This window comes from Passer domesticus, chromosome 3, assembly GCF_036417665.1.
Source record: "Passer domesticus isolate bPasDom1 chromosome 3, bPasDom1.hap1, whole genome shotgun sequence".
In the NCBI taxonomy this organism is placed as follows: domain Eukaryota; kingdom Metazoa; phylum Chordata; class Aves; order Passeriformes; family Passeridae; genus Passer; species Passer domesticus.
Window position 1 is genome coordinate 44528753 of NC_087476.1, and position 15796 is coordinate 44544548.

Sequence of the window (15796 nt, forward strand, 5' to 3'; positions counted from 1 at the left end):
AAGGGTTTATCTAAATTTGTTATTTTGCCATCTGTCTCTCCAATAAAAAAGAAGGTATCCAGTTACAGGAATGTTAGAGAGGCAACAAATGAAAAACACAATCTTCTTAATTAGCTCACCACACCTCCAATTGACTAATGTCCAGATGTAATTAAGCTATCCCAAGCTAACCTTTCTTTGTAAGCAGAAGAAAGGTGTTGTTCCCACCCAGCACAGGCATCCTCATGTACTTGCTGTTGAACAGCAGTACAAGGTGTCTTTAGCTCAGGAGTGCAGGGCACTCAGGGAAAGCAGCAGGAACAAAGCCAGGGCACTTGGCCATGTCCTGTGCCATTTTACAGCCTGGGCTGTGGTCAGATACCCACGCTGTAAGGGTGAAAGTGCTGTAGAGAGTCACAAGCCAAGTCTGCAGCACAATACGTGATGAAATGGACTTCAAAGAGCTGAAAATTTAATCTTTTTCAGCTGAAGAGACTGCTCTTGTGTGTCACTGTGTGTGACAGCCAGTGGTGAAAGGGTTTGTGTGTCCTGCCTTGCTGCACTGATAGTGACACATGGTGCACAGGGTACTGCCATGTGTGCTAGATCAGACACCTGGGGCACAACGGGGACTCCTCAGCTACAGGCCCCTTTCAGGAGCCCCAGGTGCAGTATGGTGGAGAGGAAAGGGCAGAGGACAGGCAGTCTGAAAGGCTGCTGCAGGAGGGTGTGAGATAAGGGCAGGAGCAGAGGCAGTGCTGGTCAGTACTGTCTGGCAGCAACTGGGCACCTGCCTGCACTGTACTGTGACCTGGGACAATGCTGGGGTGCAGCTGCTGTCTGCTGGCACCACTTCCAAAGGGGACACAAGATCCTGCACTGCAGTGTATGGAGGAAAAGCAATGGGCACTTCATTGTGCCACCCAGGAGGGGACATTTCAGCTTGGGAAGTGGCACTGAGAAGCACAGAAACATTGTCTAGGCAAGCTGAGGAACATCAGGAGGTAGAAAGCACTCAAAAGAGGGAAAGGATTAAGTGTCATAAAAGCTGAAAACTCATTCCAGGCTCATTCCCAAGTATCCAGACTTGGGAGAGGAATATTGAAGAGATAAAGGACATGGGGATGAGGAAGCACACATAATCTCAGAATATTCTGAGCTGGAAAGGACCCACAAAACTCATCAGAACTATTCTGGTGAAGGACGGGCCTTGACTTCATGTTCCTAAGTTGAAATCTTCAAAGGTAGGTACCTTTTATGAATTGTACCTCTCTGAACAAAGAGGCAACTTGATTTAGTCCAAGACCAGAGTATTTAAGACCTTCATTCATCAGCTTTTAGTGCCAAGGTAAGTGCTACTCAGGCATATATAACATCTGACACAGGCACACAAAATATGTGTTTAACAAAGACCAAAATACGTTATTAACAATGCACTTCAGGAAGCCTATGAACAAACTGCAAAAGGGACCATGTGGGCTTGATTTCTCTATATAGATAATAACCATTTCATACAGTCATCTCCATTATTAAAATCTAACAAGTATTTTTTTCTTCTATTAATATTCAAAACCTTTTGTTTGGAAACTTAAATCACAGCCAAGCCACACGCACCTATTTACTCAAGGCAATATTGGTTGTTTTGTTTAAACATGCCTTCTCAATTTATGTGTTTAATTCATTCTTGTATTTATAGAGCACAGTTACATTCTTCCTTAGCCTTTATTCTGCTAGAACAATTTATTCCTGTATATTAGAGTGCTGCATGCTAATCCCTGTAGCTATTCACTGCACCTGCTCCAGGTGAATCCATGTCTTCCAACATAGGTGACAAGTATTGTACAGGCAATTCCAGGTGCGTGTTTATGAGCACAACAGCATTAATATTCCCCTGCCACTCCTGAAAAATTCCTCTCCAGAACACTCTGGAATCACACTTGTCCTTTACTCAGCCACATTACACCATCCTGCAGCTCAGAGCCAATTTATGATTAACCAGTGCACTCGGGGCTTGCTCTGCCTCCATGGCTTTCAGTGGATAACCATTTCCTGTATGAGCTGGGAGCTCATTATTAAGCCTCTAAGTTCATGACCCTGCACTCCTTCTCATCACTGCTATTTGGATTATTGGAGTTTTCCAGTTTTTCCTGTAACAGTACAACTCTCCACTGTTTTGACAGTAATCCCAGCTTCATGTCATCAGAAACAAAGAATGTGTCCTTCAAACAACTTCCCTTATCACCTTTACCCTCATTGCAATCATTTTCCAAGCCACTGCTGCCAATGGACTTAGAGGACAATAAAATCCAGCTTCTCCTGTGTGGCGTCTGTAAGTCTCACCTGTGCCCTGATGAATCATGTAGATGCAACCACCTATTGACAATGCTACATACAGGCTGAGGAGCTTCAGCCCTACTTAACAAAAACTTGGGGTTACAGCCCTCACTCTATTCCACACCCGGCTTGCTTTGAAGGCTAAAACCACATAGAGTCCCATTGCAATAAACACTGTGCGTGGGTATCAAGAAAAGAACTTGCCCCTGAAAAGAGCCTGCATCTATTATGCATCTCTCCAAAACCCCCATAAAACCCCCAACAAAAAAGCCACCCCAGGATAATGAGCTATTGTATCCACAGCACTGGAAACATAAGAGCCTGAATGATCTACTCTCAATTGTGGACAATAGAAACACGCTGAATCACTAAAACCAAACCTTCAATAGGCAAAATGCAGCCTTGTCACTAAGACAAACTGCTAATAGCAACAATGAGGCTTGGAACAGCTTGTATGGAGCCAAAGTGGCTCTCATACTTCAGTTGAAGTTCATCCAAAGTTGAATGGGGAGGTCTCCAGATGGTCACTGCTACTGGGGCTGGAAGAATGGACCATTACGTTACTTTCTTGTTAATACACAAAGTGTGGAATTTTGTTTAGTGGTGAAAATTAATACTTACCCCCAAAGGAGTTGACAGGATAAATTGCTTCATGGATAAGCCATGAAAGAAAATGGCATCACTTACACAGGGAAGATGATACTACTTTAAAAGGATATTGTAGTAATATAACTTGGTAGAAAAGCTGGGGGAAAGCACGATTGTGTCACAAAAATTGTGCTGTGCTTTTTTCGTGCAGCACATAAAACTATGTCATTTCTTTTATAGAAGTAAACATCTAACTTCACGGTATTTAAACAGACAAGCAACAAAATCCTCAATTGCAGGACAAGCAACAAAATCCTCAATTGCAGCCCTAGTCAGGAATGTGAGGGCAGAGGGATGTGCACACTGTTGAACTGAGCTGTAAGCTACGCTCCATCCCAAGTCTTCCATTTAGGGTTGTATTTGTGTCTGTCCCCTGTGCTTCACAACCACGCTGATGATGTGGACCTTGCCAATACAGCCTGGCTCAGGGAGAGCACAAAATACCTCAAAAGGCCCTTCAGAAAGAAGCATCATCTCTGCCAATCTGCCCGCTCTCACAGACACCAGCTTGCCTGCTTGCAGACAAGTGGAGGTGGGAAGGTGCTGGACTCCACCTGCTCAGTCACACAAGTCAGAGAACATATTCAGGAGGAAAAGCTGTCCCTGAGAGGACTGCCCAGTACACCAGGGAAAAGTCTGTCTTAGGCTATTTGAGGGCAGACCTGATGCCTCTCCAGAAGTATTGGCTACCAAGGACTCAGGGAGGAATTTGTGTTTCTTCATTTCCCATCCCACTCTTGAATCTTAAATCATTTACAGGGTTCTCAGAGCACCATAGCAGCATGCATGTGGAGAGTGAGCAACTTATAAAAGCCCCAAGGGCTGTGTGAAACACTGACTGTGCAATCAGAGAGATAACATATCCCAAGGCCTGCCATGGAGAACATGCCTAAACATTATCAGGGTGGAACAAAACCCAGCTCTGTTTGTGCCTCTTTGATTTGGGACTTAAAGCGTCCATCTGACAGAATCACTTACAAAGCCAAAAAACATTCACTCTGTGTTGTAGCCAACAGTGCTGCATATTTTTGCCACAAGACCATCTCACCTGAGGGCAGCCCAGCAGGACCCTAGCACATCCTGGCAAGAGATTCCCTCACAGAACAAGCTAAGAGGCTGCCCCGATCTTCAGCCAAAGGGAGAGGAGATTACACCTCCTAGTATGTCTCCTGGGGGAGGAACTTGGTGAAACACACTACTCTTAAACTAAACTGCTCTTTTTTTGGTCCCCAGAATATATACTGAGATATGGAAGGTGCCAAGTGTATTTCTCACCCACAGCAAGTTTTCCTGTAAAATCAAATTTGCCTTTTCGAGTACATGCCATGGGAGGGAAGAATGACAGTGAGGAATTTGTAGCATGCCTTAAAAAATGAGAAGAGACAAATAGAATACCAAAGGAGGAAATAGTTTTTGCAAGCAAGTCAGCAAAATATTCTACTGCATTTGGTCTTCAAGCACTGTTACATTTACAAACAGCCTGATGAAGGGGAAGTGTGTTGCTCCAGTTCCATTGCCTCAGGAAGAGTAAATTGGAGCACTGAAGGGTTAGGAGTAGATCAACACACTTTGAACTTGGTGAAAAACAGACTTCAGATGAACCTGCACTGACCTAGCAACATAACTGAAAATAAAGAAGATAATTATTTCCCTTTCCTCTTTAAAAGTGAGACCCTGAGACAAGCTATAGAGGAACTTCAGGTAACTATTGCTTTTCTCTGTGCAACTTTAGCATTTTTCATGTAGAGCATTTCTGACTCCTGGTCTTCATTGCCACTTCATTTGTTCCATTCAAACCAAAGGTTTCCCACTGAATTTGGCCAACAAATACAGAATTCATTGATAGACCTGAGATGGTGGAAAAAATCTTTCAGAGCTCATTCTGTCTGGTATAAATGGACTGTTCATGCTGTTATTGAGAAGAGACATCTGTGAGTGTAGTAATGGCTACTCTTCCCCATAGGCTTAACCAAAATTTCCTTCTCCTGGTATGCTTTACTCTGAAAGCACAGACATTTCCTAAACTACTGACTCTGGCTCTCATGAACAAACATCACATTTCCATGCAGTCTAGTATTACCAGAGTGAGTGTGCTATTGAACATTTTAGAGCATTCTTCAATCTTATTAAATACATGAGAATTTAGTTCGTCTCAAGCTCCATTTCTTACAGCCAGAAATTGCTGTCATTGCCTTAAGTATCAGCACAATGTATGGGGTGAGGGACAAGAAGACTAAATACCACTTAATTATTTTATTGATCTATTCAATTTTTAAAGCCTTTTTTTTCTAAGACCTGCTGCAAGCAGTAACCTTTTTTTATAATTACCACTAAAGAACATTGGCAAGAAACAGTTCTGAAAAATTATGAACTTTCCAAAGATGAAACCTGAAAATGAGTTTCATTATTCATGAATAGCCCTTGGAGATATCCAAATGTTTCTATAAGGCTAACATTGTCAAGTCCCTACCCATATGCCACTTTTAGAACATCTAATATCTTTTCCTATTTTCAATACATTAGTCTTTACTGATAGCTGCTTTTCTCTGCTTAACTGAGGAGGACCAGCTGCACAGGGACACTAAAGACATAATTTTCAAAGTGATTATTTTCAGAAGTGACTTAGCTCTCTACTCACATCAGTGCTTCAGAAAGCTTGGTCAGGCCTCAGAGTAGAGGCTGCCTTTCAGGAGTTTTATGAAACATTACAAGGAAAAGGCCAGTACACAGAGGCTGCACTTGAAGTAAATAACTTTTATTACTATACAGCTGGCGGAGGCTTTACTTATGTTGGTGTGCTATACTGCTTTTGTATCACTCCCAATTTCTACACAAGTGTCAAATACTATCCAAGGGGAAGAAAAAGTCACTCTACAACTCTAAATATACAGTGGCAACATTATAATATATATCAGCCACCTCTTTAACAACAGTAAAAACCTCTCAAGTTTAATAGGAAAATGTTTTCCATCAATCTGTTGACATTCATTACATTCTTTTCAAATTGTTATCAGTCCAGTCCCCCCATCGTGGTTCCTGCTATTTTTCCTGTGACTGAGATCCAACAGGCTTACGGTTGGGAGCGCCCACCGAAATCCTAAGGGCTCTGAGATGTAACTTCCTCCTCTCCTTCCTTGGGGCTTCCCTGGTGGCCACAACAACACATCCCAACAGCCTCTCAGCCTACTATGTTTTCTGGAGGGAGGTTATGCATTTTCCAATGTTTAGCTGCAATTTAGGCCCCTCCCAATTTATTGGGGAAGATATACAGTCATATGAAATAGCTATGATGTCTCTGTGACATAATAGCCATTTCCTCTATTTGTATCTATACATATCTCTAAGTCCTTTCTCTGCTGTTAGTGACCAAGATTTTGTTTTGCCAACAGCACCAGTAGGTGACCAGGAGCACAGATGGGCTGAGAAGGGAAGGTGGATTTTTATTCTTAGGAAAGCCTAGGGCTGAAGTGTTTAATATCTTACCTTATTCCACATAATTAATATCTTATCCTATGGGAAAAGGTGTATCAGCTTTTCCAGCTAGAAATTTATGTCCTGTATTTGTTACTCTCAGCTTCCCCATTCTTGTTTTATATTCATGGAGAGGAGGGTTATTGTTTTAACAGTTCCCTTTCAGCCAGGATGTTGTTGTTTTTCTTGAAATGAATCTACCCTTATTTTTTCCCAGTTATGGCTTATTAGGCAGCCTGTAAAATATTCTGAGACATTTTACAGTTACAATTTACATTTTTCCCCCAAATGACTTAGTTCAGAATTGTTTTCCACTTTGTGAAATTGTATCAGCTAACATTACTAATCTGCATTTTGGTTTTTTTGAACAAACATAATTGAGTTATGAACATTCTTATTTATTGTACCACTAATTTTTACTACTGTGCTTCCTCCCTTCTGCTGAGGCAAAATCTGGAGTTTTCTTGATATCTGAAGCAGTCATTTTTATGAAAAAAAAAAAAAAAGAATGTTATTTAGTGATTCTGAAGATATTTCAGTGCTGGCAGCATGAGATTGCCAGCATATGACATTTGGATTAATGTCTCCACAAAACCCACAATTTTCCTTTTCCTCCTATAAATTATAGATAGTAATTGAAAGAGCCAGTCACCTGTTCCTCATAAAAAGTAGGGGTTTTTGACTTTCACAGAGAGACATTCCTACTCCCTTTTATACTTTTCACAATGGGAAATCAGTCCATGAGATAATTTCTTTGTTATTTGTCAGTAGTAAATATTCATGTCCTTTTGTTATTTTTGGTCACAGAGTGCCATTTCTTTTCCCCTTCTGTCCACTAAACCTTTCTGAAGAGATTTTTACCTCTCATTTAAATTATGAGAAAATTCCCATCAAATTCCAACAATGCCATCTCTATTGAATTTACATTCATGAATGAGCATTTCCAGTTTTTCTGTTTACTATCTAGGACCCTCACAACGGCATAAGCAGTTAAATTATTTCCCCTCATGTCCTTGAGCATGTAAGTTGGTTTTATTCACCATGGCATGACTTGGAGTTAAATGAGTGCTCATTTGTTTCCAGGCAGTCCCTCCCTCACAGAGTAGAAGCTGCAGAGTTTTCCCAGCCTGCTCAGAGGCTGCCTGCTTACCAGAAACCCTCCAAGAAGAGCAACCTCCCTTCTGCCCTGCAGCCAAAGGCAGCAGACATTAAACAAATTTATGCCTGCAGCCTTTCTTCAGCATGGATATGTGGTTTCTGACATTACTGTGGTTAATACTTGACCATGTGCTGCTCTGTCTACCCCTCCCCCCCTTTAAAAAAAACCCCAAATCTTGCTCCATGAGTAGTTTTTGCACTTAAGAGGAAGGTAGAGAGAAATGAACCTTTAAAGCAAAAACAATTTTTTGCATGTATCCATATCCTTACTCTTAATTTTCATTCTTTTATAGGAAATGCTACATTAAAAATATTAAAGGGAGTTAAAGGTTGAAGTTGTTTAATTCCACACAAATTCAGGCATTAATGACGCTGTCCTGTCTTTGATTTCTAGTATGATCCTGAATTGCAGCAGAATGTCATTCAGAATAAATAATCAAAACCACGAAAAGTCATTCTTGAAATCAGGACTGTGTCTTACCAGAGATGCATTGCACACCAAACAAGAATGGATTTAGCACTCTCCTATCAATGCCTTGTAACATGGTCCTTTTATAGGATGTGCTTTAATGCAAGACCAATTATTCTTACAGATTGCAGTACAAATCGTAGTGTAATTAGTCCTTAACAGCAATAATGAAAGAAAGTGAGAAAAATAGTGAAATAAAAAGAGACAAAACCCAACTTATTTTAAGTAATTGCATTTCCACCTAATTATTTAAGATCTGCCACTTTCAAATCTTGTCATCTTGCCAATGCAGCAGCACAATGTTCTGCCGCTACCCCTTTATATATCTTTGTAGAATAAAAATCTCAGCTGCAGTATTCCCTTACTCTCAGAACAGAAATGTTTCCTAATCCAAATCTCCTAATGGCTCAGGATTTTGTGCTGAGAGATTTTCCATCTTCTTGTGAGATCAAGTAAGCAACTTTTCAGTCAAGTGTCCTAAAAGAACTATTGTCTATTATTGTCACTTAAAAAAGCCAAGACTTTTTTCCTCACACAACTGAAGTATTCTCTTGCTTAGGAGATGTTTTTTGTATTCTCTGTAACCACTTCTTAGTCAGTTTGCTTAGCCCAATACCAACCTTACAGTTAATGACCTCCTTGTTATTTCAAATAAATAGAGAAACTAGATTCAATTCAAAGTCAATACTACCGGTAGGCTATTGTAGTTCTGAAATATTTCCTTGCCAGTCTGTTGGAAGAAAGTAAAAGAAATGTTTTTAAAGTCTAGAAAATAGCCCCCAAGAACAAGGGTACAGTCTGCCCTAACAAGCATGGCTGAATGGCATCCAGCATTTTAGTCTTTCATCATCGCTCCATGGAGTTCAGTATTCCCCCAGTCCTCCGAAATTCACGGGCTTGTTTTTGATTTTGGATCTAAATCTCCAGATCAACAGCTATGAAAACATGAAAGATGCACAAAAGGCTACAGCATTCATTCCCAAATTTGGCAGCCAGACTAAATCAATGGTGTTTGTAAAGCACAAATCACCTCATACATTTCAATTGGCTCCTTGATCACCAAACTGCAGGCAATCAGTTGGATAATGAGGTTTTTTATCAGTTTCACAAATAATTGTGTTACTAAAACATATTCCTCTCTGAATGCCAATAACATTCTAGCCAGTGGTCAAAACCTTCCAGGTTCATCCTTTGTAATTCCTGCGGCACATCGATGAACTGGCAATATGGACATTCAAGGTAGCATAAAATCCAGACACTGCATAAAACACTGAATATACAAGAAGCATCAGGAAAACCAATGTATGTGCATGTTATTCACAACTGTACAAAACTCATCAATTTTCAGTGACTGCTTGGACTTTCCAGCGTGCCCTGACCTCACATCATTGCAGCCAGGAGCACTGATGGAGCCTTCAGATCCCAGTTATCACCCAGCATCCAGGTGTACATGCCTTGTGCAACCTGATCAGTCAGCAAAAGGAATTATCAGCTTTACAGTGCAATGGAAAAGCTTATGCTTTTTTCTGCTCTGCAGAAGTGGACATGGAAAACTTGGACTTGTTTGCAAAGTTGTGTTTTGGTAATATGTGGCAGGATAAACTTTGGTCTAAATCCTGATTTAAATCTGAACTGAGCTGGGAAGAGTTCATATGGTTTAGTTAAAGTGGTTTGCTTTGGGGTTTTTTTGCTTGTGGGGCTTTTTCAGTTGGTTGGGGCTTTTTTTTTGTTTTGTTTTGTTTTTTTTTAAATACAACCACCCACTGCAGGGCTTGTTACCTGTGTTACTTTTTCCACCTGGGAACAGCTGTGTTACTACAGCACATTGACAGTGTTGTAGTAACCATGTCTGTACCTGAGGTTGTGTAAGGAGCAGACAATCTGGGAAAAGGCCCAAGTACCTGAAATCTTCACTGTTTATTTTCCAGTACACTGGTTGCTGTAACAAGGGTTACTACTTGTATTTACAAACCTTGCTCTCTTTATACTGTACCCACTTTAATGAGTTTGTGCCACTTTATCTACCTGACAGGTCATAGCAGAATAAGCTGTGCTCTGTAGGTACGTCCTAAGGAGCGTGAAAGGTGAAACTAGACCAGGTTCCTGCACTTTGGAGCTGCATTTTAAGCAACAGTTACTCCTTGCCTCCTCCACAGACAGGTCAAAGACAGGACAGTTTCTTCCCTAAACCTTTCAATGACTCCCAAAGAGCTGCTCCAACCAGCCTGCCTTGCCCACCACAGTTACCAGGGACTGCTCCTATGAGGAAACCTGCTGGCACAAGTAGTGAGCGTGCAACCAGGTCCCAGCAGCCTCCATGGGTGCTGTTCCTGAACTGGGATCACGGTTACTGGGAATTAATTAAAGAGCTTTTGATTTAGCAAGCACCATTTGTACTGTAAGGAAGTATCTTCCCCAAATCTGACTCCGAATCCCCTGGGCCCACTCGGCTCCGTGTCCAGAGATCAGACCTGCCCAGCAGCAGCAGCCCTGCTCTCCTCTCCCAGCACCACTGGTACCCTGGCAGCAGCACTGTGCCACAGCCTCTCTGCCAGCCCCACTGCAGCATCGCTCATGGCTGAGCCCCACGTCCTCTGCCAGGGCAGCAGACACACCAGCCTGGGCCTCCTCGTCTCACCCTCCCACCAGTGACCAGTTGTGCAAGCGTTTTGCCCTTCCAGATCAAATAACCCAACTCAAGGTGTCTCACATGATGGGACACAGGGAAATTGAGAAGTCTGAATTGCTGTGGTTTCAACTTTCTGAAGTGAAGCACCTGAACCAACAACATTTTTATGTTTTTGAAGCCTAGGGACTGCATTTCTTGATCATCCCTCTGTAGAACTCTCCTCAGAAACAAATGGATAGCCAAAGAGACTGATACCAAACCTGAAATACCAATATTGGGAGTATACAGGTATGATTTGGCTGAAGGAGCAGAAGGAGAAGGTCTAACAGAAGACACCATGCAGATACCTCCTGATTAGCTCCAGACTACAGTCCCAAAGCCACACTGATGTGTAAAAGATTCCGTCTCACCAGCAAATGAAAAAACATCCCTAAATGCTCATGGCATGCTGCAAGCTAAGCAAAACTGAGCTGCTGACTTTGTGAACGTGTGCTCAACGTGATGTAATTATCATATCATTTTGCAATGCACCATCAAGAATTTGAGCTGGAAGAGCTTTGTCTTCTCTGCTGTGTGACTGAAAAGCCAGCAAAGTACATTGCTCACCTTCTCTAAGCAGCACTGCCACTGCGAGTGTTAAAGTGACAGTGACTAAAGGAATCAATTCTTATTTATTTTTAAATCAATGCTTCACATTTACTTGAATTCATGGAAGAAATACAACTTCTAATCTTCCAGCAATTCACCCAATTGAAAAATATAAATGCACTTGAAACATTTTTGAGAGTATAAGACTGAAATATGCTTCCTTGCTACCTCTGATTCTTTTCTTTGCTATAAACTAGAGAATCAGAATATCATTATGTGATCATGGTCTCTTTATCCAGGGTGGGAGGTAAAGTCCCTTGCTCTCATCGATCTGCTGTACTGCTGACATTCTTGATACCCGAGCAGTTGTGATGAGGTGACAATTTTAGAACAGCAGCTGGCTGTTTATATCTATTGAGCATACCTTTTTCTGAGAGAAAATTATGTATCTCCTGAAAGTCCAGAATAGTAATTAAGTCTTGCCTTGTTCAGAATGGCTTTTGAAGATATTCTGCAGTTCCCAGTATTGCCTTCCCATCCCAGTCTCAAGGATAAAAGATGTAATGAGAGGTGGCTGCTATATGGGAGCACCAGCAGCTACTTTAACTTACTGGCCTCTGACAGCCAGAGAGGGCACAAGCTCCCACAGAGAGCCCATCTCCCCCGGGAGCTGCAGGGCTGCCAATGTCACCTTACCCCTTGTTTTTTTTTCCAGATCATTAACTGTTAAACAGGGAGAGAAAGCAGAAGTGAGTCCTGCTGCCCGGAGAACAGCACAACGTCCAGAAGGGAAGGCTACATTTCATCCATCCTCTGCTAAAGCAAGTGCAGCGTATACCTTTGCCAAAAATAAGCAAGAAGGAGGGTGGAAGTAAAAATAAACATCCCTAAAGCTCTTTGACTTTCTTCTGCCAGAATGTGACTGTGTAAAACAGGTTTTGGCAGCAAGTCCCTGATGGGTCCTGCTGTGAGCAGCCGCTGTGTGCCGGTGGCTGCCGGGGGCAGCAGGCACAGGCAGTGGGGCTGGGGTGACCGATGGGATGGGGCTGCTGCCAGAGAAAGCCTGGAGGCAGGTGTGGGCAGCACGGCAGGGTGGCTTGGTCTATAGCTGCCTCCAGCTCCAGATCCCTGATGGACTGCACTGAAGCCTCCAGGTAATTTGCCATTTCACCTTCACCACAAAATCTGATTTTCCACCTTCCTGAAACCCTCTCAAGAACGTGGGGGTTTCCCTGCTGCAGTGGATCACTGTCTCTCTCCACACCTCCACTATTTTTGGTGCAAAACAAGTTTCTAATTTAATGTCCCGACTGGGAATTTCCAGCTTTAACCTGGCTGCACTTCCAGTGCGGCAAGCAAGCAGGCTGACTCGCAGCCACATGATTTGCTCTTGACATTGAACTGTTTGTTCTTTTCACACCCTGACCACTTCTACTGTGCCTAAGCATCAGTCATAAAACGTAAGAGCTAGAAAATGTTACCTACAAAAAGCTGCAGAGCTGCTTGGCTAGGACTCCTCGACAATGAGAGCCTTTTCCACACTGCTAGTCCTTGTTTCTGAGGTCTGAGTATCCAAGCACACCGTGCTGTTGTATTCTGGTCACACAGCTCATTGAGATGTGTGGGAGCCCCTTCCTCCAGGTACCAGCAGCCTCTGATGCACTTGTATTGAGTCAAAAAGAGATTAAACCAGGGGCGTTCCCAGCTGTCAGTGCTGTATGACCTGAAAGAAGTCCAATTAGGATTTTAGAAAGTTCTAGGCAAACTTTTCATGAGTTCCCTTGGATTTTAAGTGTATCAAAGGATTCAGGTGGAGGTGCAGAGGAGTAGAGCAGGAGAAGCTGGACTTCACAATCTGTTTTAGTAACACCTTATTCCCTCCCCTGAAGGCCAGCCACACCGGGGTTAATGCTGAGGGTGACAGTGCCACCTGAGCTCCACCCTTCCCAAACCATCAGGGTGGTGTGTCCTCCTGAGGCATCAGCAGGAAGCAGCCTCTGCACTCTCCTTTGCAAGGACTGCAATCACAAGGAGCTATCCCGACATTGCAAATAAATTTTTTGGAAGTTTTATCTCCTTTTGGACTGGGCAAGTGTCAGAAATTGCTTCCTCAAATGACTGAGATACAACTCTTCTGGCACTATTCCAGGCTTAAATAAAGATGAGTTATAACATCAAGCTTTGCAAAAAGCACCAAGAAAAATGCTGATCAGGAAGTTTTGTGTAACTTCTTGGCAGAACTTGAGAAGGGAAGGATAGTTTAATCTCCATGGATTTATGGTTGCCTATAAGAAGGGGAAAGGCTTGATGTGGCTGTGGTTCAAATGACTAATTTTTAGTGATTTTTTTTTTCAGCAACCTGTACCTGATTGGTCCCTATATGTCCATTTTGAGTCCTTCAGACAGTTTGTCCTCTCAGACAGTGCCAGATTCCAGTATGCATGTTCAGAAGGGAGAGAAAATACAATATAAATCCAAACGGAATTGAATTTCTCCCCAGTGTAGCTTCCCATTAAGAACATACCAGTAGCATTTGTGGAAGTCCTCAAGTTATCTGCACTAGACTCTGCTTCCAGTCTGAAGGCAAGAATAACCTCTTCCTCCTCCTCTTTAAGCACTCTCCAGCCAGCATGAAAAGCTCTACATATGTAATGTTGCTCAACATGCTTATTTTGTTATTACTTTTGAGCCACTGGTTAAAAGAACCAGACTGGTTGATCAAAAAATCCGTAAACATCTCTATTCTATTTTTAAACTTTTCTATTAATGTGCATATAGTCTCATTTGAAAATTAGTGCCTACGTCCAGTTAGAGATTAAATAAGTAATTATACATCAATTTTTATTTATCCTTTTGTAAATCAAGGAGTAAGCTTCTGCTCATTCTCACTTATCCTGATTTTTAAAAGAGATTGTTCTTTTTCTGACTTTGCAAGAGCTATTATTTTAAGTAGTGTTATTGGGAATTAACTTACATTGTAAAAGAACAAAGACGTTCTCACAGGCACCACTGATTAAATGCAGCACAATTTGTGCCAAGCACTGAAACAAAGTCTAAAGAATATCAAGATACCATTGTTTAAAATAGTACAAAGCAATCTCAAAACCTTTAGCAAACACACAGAAAGCGTGTTCCCTGACTGCCAAAGAAGGCTACTAGGTATGATGTGGAAGGATTATAGGCCACTCAGCCTAATTTCAAGATCAGAAGTGACCAGCAAATAACAATTTGGCTATAATCTGACAGAACCCTCTCAGTAAAGCCAGATACCACCTGGTGAAATGTGGGCAAAGCACCTCACATTAATGACTAACATAAAAATGCATTGTAATGTATTTCAAAATGTACACGCTTGCCCTGGTTACCCCCTATTTTTGTCATGCTCTTTCAAAGACAGAAACAAATGGATCAAAACCTGACCCTGAGGCAGAAAGCCATGACTCTAAGAATGACATCTTTCCAAAACAAGATACTGTCTGTCAGCCTGAGCACTTCTCTCTTTGAAATGAAAACCACCTGAGGACAAGTTCCTTTAAGAGGGATATGCCACACTTCAGGTAACTCAGCAGCACACACATTTCTGTGGCTAGTGAAGTACTAGTTGAATTCATCTTGGCTAGTCCATCCCATCTCACATCCAGATGGCCTTTAAGAGGTTGGTTTCTGAATCTACTTTCCCTGGGAATAAGCCAGTAGTTACTGCCTGGTTTGCCTCAAGGGGGTTGCTCTTGAGTGGCTTTGACTCCACAAGTGGGCTGGGGGAGGAAAGCTCACATTTCAGGGGAGGAAAGTCCACATCTGGGGATTTCCATGCTCAGTCTGACAGTGAGAGGAAAACATACCCATGAACAAAACCTAGACAAGAACCAGCTCCATGAGGTCCTTTATCACCTGATTTAGTAGTTGACTCATTGCTTGTGACACAGAAACCTCAGGGCTATAACCAATGTGGCACAGATTTTTCAGGGATGTCCAGAAAAGCTCACTCCTTTTTAGAAAAGGACTAATGACCAGATCCTCGTGGGGGATAGGGAGAGCAGAGAGGGTGGTGAGGTGATGGAAAAGAATAAAAAACAGGAAGCAAAGCTAAAAGGATCCCAGGAAATAATTTACCAGCTCTCTTCCAGAGTTCAACTCAGTACATGCACTTAATGATAGATACTAGTTGAATCTGCTGAAAGTCTAGAAACTTTGATGTAAAGCTTTTGTTGTTGCCTAAACTTACTGTGAGGTGAGATGTCCTTTTTGTCATATCCACCCCAGACAATAAACTATTCATTCCCCTACAAAAACCTGTTTCATTGACAAAGCTTAATTTAAGAAGGTTTTTAGGAAAATGTTTCTCAACAAGTCAGGTACTTTTCTGGCAAATGCAAGTTTTATACACTCAAATACAATTATCTATTTCTCAAAGTAACATTTACTCATTTTCGATTTTTTAAAAATCTATTCCTTAGAGATGCAAAATAAATTAAAGTTATAAACTGTGATTGTACTGATTCTGTTTTCCACAGATTGTC